Below are 7570 nucleotides of genomic sequence, written 5' to 3' on the forward strand. Positions count from 1 at the left end.
TCATGCTGCACAATGTAATTGAGGTATTATATTAAAGTTTTTTGGAAAAGAATATTGAGAGACTTCAACTGGGTTGCTGCCTCAACTATTCCATCTTGCTGAATGTATGTGTGTAAACATGTATATACACAAACATATATGCATATATATGTACGTATAGACAAACATACACATAAACATACATATTTATCTGTGTATCTATCTGTGTATCTATTTATCTATATCTATGTATCTATCTATGTATCTATCTATGTATCTATCTATGTATCTATCTATGTATCTATCCATCTATCTATCTATGTATCTATCTATCTATCTATCTATCTATCTATCTATCTATCTATCTATCTATCTATCTATCACCAAAGCAGTTATTTAAAAGGAGTTTAGTAACTTCTCCAGGAACCTCAAATAGAGGATGGAATTCTGTGTTACTTCATTTAGATTAAATTGTCACCTCTTTGAATCAATTTTTAAGGTCAATTTATTTCTTCTATCCAGACGATTCTAACATCTATTTGTCCTCGCCCCCCCAATATCTCTCTCGATCTTCAGTTTCCACATTATTAACTGTTTTCTGCACATCTTGACCTGGATATTCTAAACTTTGTAAATTCAAAATGTCTATAATAGGATTTTTTATCTTTCTCTCCAAAATATGGGAACTTTCCTATTAATATTGTGGGTGCCTCCCATCAGTCATCCAGTTTGTCAATTTCACAACCTTACACCCTCCAGTTAGTTCATTTTCTCTAAGAATACCTTCTATCATTCTTGCCTATATCTTGGATATAGTTTTTATTTGCATATTGTCTCCAATATTAGAATGTTAGCTCCTTAAAGCTAGGATCTTGTTTATTTTTTACCCATTATTTTATTCCAAATACTTAGTATATTCTGAGACACAAAGTAAACAATTAATATTGGGTTGTTAACAGAACGGATAGATAAATAATTGAGTAAACTAGGAATTCCTTACATATAAAAGATCCTTAAAAGATATTTACTGAATTGATAATTGTGCAATTGAACTTATTTTTTAACTCAGAGCGAGACTTCAGAATTTTAATAAATTTTGTGGTTCAATTAATGGAGACTATTGATAAAGGTTATATGTTTTGTGCAGGGAGAATTTTATTTCTCTTTGTTTGTGTTTAATTTTATCTTAATTGAATGATTTTATTTTAACTTCCATCAAAAAGTAGAACATCCATTTAGTACTGAGAGTTTATTGATCTTTGGACATGGTTCCCAATTGTTTTCCAGAACTGCTAGGCTGATTTGTAGCTCCACCTTTACAATGCATTATAATAACTCTTTCCTGCAACCTCTTAAACAATTGTTTTTGTTGCTGTTGTTATCTTATTTGACATTTTGATGGGTGCTAGTGGATGATGCCACAATTAAACTAATTATCACTAGAGTAAATATTAGTGTTTTGAGCACTTTATGCAGTTGTTTAAAGCTTACATCTAGAAAACAGTCTAAGAATTTAATTAAAAGAAAAGATGATGACTTGAATTAATAGTGAGAATTTACTAAACAGGAAAAATTTTGTCATTCAGATTATAGGTATTGCTCTTAAATTTGTCTAAAAGCAGAAGGAAAGTGCTGCAGGATTGTTGAGTATGTGGAGAGGAGTAGGGATAAGAAGATTGAGAAGGTAGATAAGAAAAAAAGATATCACATTGTAAAAGGCTTTAGATCCAAACAGATTTTATATTTGGAACTTGAGATAATAAGTAGCCCTTGGTGTTTATTGAGTAGGGGGGGATATGACTGAACCTGCATTTTAGGAACATTCTTTTGGCAGCTAAGCAGAGCATGGATTAAATAGAGTTAAACAGGGAGAGAGACTTGGGACAGAGGACTATCCAAAAATTATTATAGTAATTTTGGTATAAGATGAGGAGGTGCTACACCTGGTTAGTAGAAGTGTGAGTTGTGTATATGACAGCTATTTTGGAATACAAACACACACACACAAGTGTATGTGTATTCATGTATACAAATGTATAGCCACAATCATTTGTGTATTTGTGTGTGCTTACGTACACACATATGTGTATACATATATAAATCTGCATACTTATTTACACATACATATATGTGTATGTCTACACATACATGTACACATTTCTCTCTCTCTCTTTCTCTCTCTCTCTTTCTCTCTCTCTCTCTCTCTCTCTCTCTCTCTCTCTCTCTCTCTCTCTCTCTCTCTCTCTCTCTCTCTCTCTCTTTCTCTCTCTCTCTCTACACTCTACCTTGCTTTAACTCCCAATTATCAAGCTTCCCTTTCCTGGCTGAACTCATAATTTCTAAACTAACCACCAGGCTATTAACTCCAACCTTAATTCCTTGATTGACACCAACATCCACTGCATTGTTTCCCCAATGATTTGAATGCTAGGGGATAGAATACCAAATATTTCAGCTCATTCCACTTTATATCTGATGATCTGCCTAGTTTCAACCTTATAGTTACAGAACTGTGGAAAGAACATACACATAGAACACATATTTTACCTGTTTCCATGGGTTACAGTTGAAATCCTACCTACTCACTCACCAGCACTCATATGTCCTCTATGAAACCTTCTCTGTTCCCTATGTCTATATTCTGATTCTTTTTCTTCTCATTTGATCTGCTTCTGTATCATTCTTATGCGTTTATGATTTCCAATATGCTTATTTACCTATGTATCATGCATTCTGTTCTAGATTTTAATCTTTGTGAGACAGAATTTGTGCCTCAGCAATTGAGAATGTTTCTGTTTTCATATAGCAGTCACTCAATAAAAACTGACTCCAATTCCACCCCATATACTTATTATCTATGTGATCTTCAGAAACTAATTTAATCATTTGCATCATCAGTTTCCTCATACTGTATTTGATATCACCAACTGCTCAGGGTTTATGAGAGGATCAAATGAAATCAAAGGGTTTAGACCTGAAAAGGACATTAGAGGTGATCTCTTCGAACTTTCTCATTTTTTAGAGAAGAGGAAACTCAAGTTGAGAGAATTTAAGTGACCTGTGACCCATTTAAGTGAACACATACATGTTAAGGGGAAAGAGTGGAATTTGCAACCAGTGTCTCTGTCTCAAAAAGTTTTAGTCTTTACACTGTTCCATATTGCTGAATAAGAAATTAGGATTCTTATACCTAGGTAAGCTCATTCGAGCCTGCATGAGAACGTGACCGATTCATGAACTCTTGCAGCATATGTGCTGAAGGACATACTGTGTGTGGGTCGGCTGTGATAGCTGAGTTCCTGGGACCGGCCATTCCCAGGAACATAGACACAACTGTGGGGGAACTGGCCCTTCTCCCAAGGTTGTACTTGTTTAACTTAAACCTTGCAGCCCCCTCCTGGTATCTCCTCCATCCTAAAAACCATAAATTAAGTTATATAACCTGACAGTTTTAACCCGCTTTTGCCAAAACCTTTGGGAGCCTATCCAATCTAGTCGGCAGTGAGCCTTCTTTGTCTGCGAACCCTATAAAAAGCTTGTACCACAAAGTCCTGTTGAGCCTCACCCGTGGGAGGACGCTTCGCGCGGGACCATCTTTACACACTTCAAGTTGTTCTGGCTGCAACGGGGCTCCCAGCCGATTGAATTATTGGAGGTTCCCTTGAATTGGTGATGTATTCGCTTCCTCTATCTATCTATCGTAGTTATAGCTCTTGTATGAATAATTATTATATTTGCCTTCTGCTTCTTCTGCTGTCCTAAACTGTCTGTACCGTGCCTTGTGTAATTAAAGTTTTTTTTTTTTTTACTTTCGTTTTGATTGAGTCCGAGAGCGTCATTTACAGGAGCGAATCCGAACTTTCTTCATACAATTGCCTTCCTTATAAAGACAGTATTTGCAACGTAGATTTTTTGTGACTAAAGCACTATATTATTATGAACTATTATTTGCTCATTGTTATTATTAGCTAATATAAATTATAAATTTAAAATTATTCTATATATACTTTGGTTTGAATCACTTGCAACAGAGATATGGTCATGGACATTTCGCTGATCACATGGGAGCATAATAAGAGATGTATCCATTCACTAAAACTAAACATTTTAAACAATTTCATTTGAATTATTGATGTTTTTTAGCATTCAGTCTTAAAATGACTATTAATTTAGCTCATGGATTCTGGTTTCCTAAGAGATTTTGCTTGCTTTTGATATGCTTGATTTCAAGGATTCTAACCTGTTAGTCTCTTGGATATGGAATGAATACAGAAGGGTTCAAAGGATATTGAAGGAAAGATACGCAGTCCTCAGAAGGCAATGATTTTATACACCTGTGGGCTATTTGACTCCACTTTTGAATCTTCAAAAGTAAAATCATTCCATTAAATATCTATATTTTTATGTCTCCAGAAAGTAAAAATTGATTGTAATGCTAACATAAATCCCTCAGTAGTCTCCACAGCATATACCCAGTTGGTTCAAAGACAGTTCAAATAGAAAAGAGGTTTGTTTGTTTTTTTTTTAAAGTGTCTAGAACTTTTCTGTGTTCAGGACAGCAAAATGATTCAAGTGTTTTGGTCTCTATGAATAGATCTGAAGGACCATGACAGGTGACTCAAGGGAACCATGTCTTGAGAGAAAGGAAGGGAGATGGGGAAAAACAGAGCAAAATAAAGTGAAAGAGCTGCCTATTAAAGAATTTCAGTGAAATGTAGAGAAAACTACTTTCAGAATTCCCATACTTACCAAATTTACTTTTTTCCCAAATTACACAGCTTTCTAGCAATACCCCAGGTACTGACACTTTGCAGGTTTCTTGAAGATTTTACAGAAGCTTCAATTGATATGCTATGTAATACAAAATCATATTACCAGAGAGTCCTCATTCAAAAATCATTTTAAACAATCTAGAAATTCCTGTACCCACACATTCTTTTTCCATCGTTTCAAAAAGATAAAATCCCACCAGTATACTAGTATTAAATAACTTATGCATTTAGAGATGCAAATTATATAGTATAACTCCTTCACCTTATAGATAATGAAATTGAAGTCTGGAAAGAAACAAAATCTTGGCAAAGCTGAAAGACTCCTTGGACTAGAACACTGATATCCAGTTTTCTGGTCTAGTTGCCTTTTCATATTATGATTACCTTAGTAGTTCTTGAGATTTCCATAACTTGAGTTCAAAATAAGCAGAAGATCTCAGCACAGAATGCCAGTCAGGCAGAGCTGGAGGAGAGAGAAGGATGGCATTCCCTCAGTTGCAGAGGCTGCTCCTGGCTATCAGACCACAGACTGAATGTTTGAAAGTCACTTACTTGAACTTCTGGGAGCCAAGATATCAGAGTAAACTCAAGTGCTCTCACCCTAGTGGTTGACCTTGAAAAACCCAGAGAATAGTGCCCCAGGAAAAATCTGGGAGTAGTGGGGACAGTAGAAAGGGTATAGCAGTCTTGTAGCTTGGGAGGCTAGTGACAGTGAAAGGAAGGGTCTCTCTTGGTGTGGCTGAAGAGGACCAGTGCAGAAGCAGAGATGTCTCAGCAATCCCCAACTCAATAGACCAACAGGAGATCCTGAACCCCAGGGAGCTGGAGTAGTTAAGCACCAATATCAGGACCACAAGCATGCCTTAACACAGCCAGAGTAATTGGGCAGACAATAGCACATACAGGTGTCCACCAGCCACTCAATCTGCCTGTGCTCTGTCACAGTCCTTGTGAAGAGGAGACCTTCGGTGGTCACAACATCTATCCCCCACAACTTACACCATGAGCTTCAGAGTGATTCAGGGGAAACTGAGGTCTCAACCTTAGCACATATCTGCCAGCTTAACACCAGGTAAGATATGGAACTACATAGCTTCTAAATGAAAGAACCAGAGGCTGCAACACACAAAGTCAGTGACCATGCCCCTAGCTTCCAGTACAAGAAACGTGGGACAGAGAACCCTGTGCCCCAGAAGCAGAGATTTACTTCATTTTTTTTTTACTATTTTATTAGTTTTCAGTGTTCTACAATCACTTGCATATATCTTAGATTTTTTCTGCTCTCTACCCCTCCTTTCCCCCTATATCTCTACTTCCTCCCTGAGATGGCATACAATTTTATATAGGTTCTACATATACATTCTTATCAATTATATTTTCACCTTAGACATGTTGCATAGAAGAATTAAAATGAATAGGAGAAATCATAAAACAAAACATAATACAAAAGAAAATAATCTGCTTCATTCTGAAATCGAATTTCATAGTTCTTTCTTTGGATGAGGAAGGGATTTTGCCTTAAGAGACCATTGGGAATGTTTTTAAGTTCTTGAATTGCAATGAAGTACTAAGTCTGCCCAAAAAATTGCCCACACACTGTAGTTGTTGCTGTGTACAAAGTTCTCCTGGTTGTGCTCCTTTCACTCAACCTCAGTTCATATAAATCTTCCCAGGCCTCTCTGAAAACTTCATTTTTGTCATTTCTTAAAACACAATATTATTCTATTACATTCAGATACCACAGTTTATTCAGCCATTCTCCAACAGATGGGCTTCCCCTTGATTTTCAGTTTTTGGCCACCACAAGGAGTGCTGTTATAAATATTTTTGTACATGTGGAATCCTTTCCCATTTTTATGATCTCTTGGAGATACAGCCTCGGAGCAGTATTGCTGTGTCAAAGGGTATGCATATTTTGGTAGACCTTTAGGCATAGTTCTAAATTGCTCTCCAGAATTGTTGGATCAATTCACAGCTCCACCAACAATGAATTAGTTTTCTAACTCTCCCACATCTTCTCCAACATTTATCATCTTCCTATTTTGTCATGTTAGCCAACCTGATAGGTGGGATGTGGTATCTCAGAGGTTTTTTTTTTTATTTTCATCTCTCTAATAATTAGGGATTTAGAGCATTTTTTCATATGACTATTGAAAACTTTAATTTCTTTCTCTAAAAACTACCTGTTCATATTCTTTGACCATTTATCAATTGTGGGATGACTTGTATTCTTGTACATTTTACTCAGTTCTCTATATATTTTAGAAATGAGGCATTTATCACAGACACTAGTTGAAAAAATTCTTTCCCAGTTTTCTACTCGCCTCCTAATTTTGCTTTCATTGTATTTGGTTGTGCAAAGACTTTTCAATTTAATGTAATCAAAATTATCCATTTTGCACTTCATACTGTTTTCTACAGAGATCCCTTTAAAGGCAAGGAAAAAGGCAATTCCCATGATCAAGAAGCAAATTAGAAAATAAAAGACCATAGAGGGAAGATCAAATTATGTATTCAGAAGAGAACAGCATTGAGACTCTGCTCATAACTCCCCAGGAGAATTACGTATAATTGTTCAGACAAGAAGATGAACATTCAATGAAATAAGGTAATTCCAGAACTTCCTGATGAAAAGGGCAGAGCTCAACAAAAATTGATCTTCAAATACAAGACTCAAGAGACAGATAAAAAAGTAAACAAGAAAAAAAATTGGTATTTGATACAAGCAAACTATGTATATTGCTGCAAGGGAAGATGATACTGTTAATCTTGAGAACTATGTATTTAGTATGACATTTAATTAAAAGGGATATACAGAG

At 35.7% G+C, this 7570-nt stretch overlaps 1 long non-coding RNA gene across 1 annotated transcript; it reads left to right on the forward strand.

The window, feature by feature from the left end:
* The first annotated feature begins 3535 nt into the window (after positions 1-3535).
* LOC140526384 (uncharacterized) lies at positions 3536-7570 on the forward strand. Its single transcript, XR_011974346.1, has 2 exons — positions 3536-3648; positions 7173-7570. It is a non-coding gene; the product is annotated as an uncharacterized lncRNA (long non-coding RNA).

The sequence above is a fragment of the Notamacropus eugenii genome, chromosome 2 (genome assembly GCF_028372415.1).
Source record: "Notamacropus eugenii isolate mMacEug1 chromosome 2, mMacEug1.pri_v2, whole genome shotgun sequence".
Classification (NCBI taxonomy): domain Eukaryota; kingdom Metazoa; phylum Chordata; class Mammalia; order Diprotodontia; family Macropodidae; genus Notamacropus; species Notamacropus eugenii.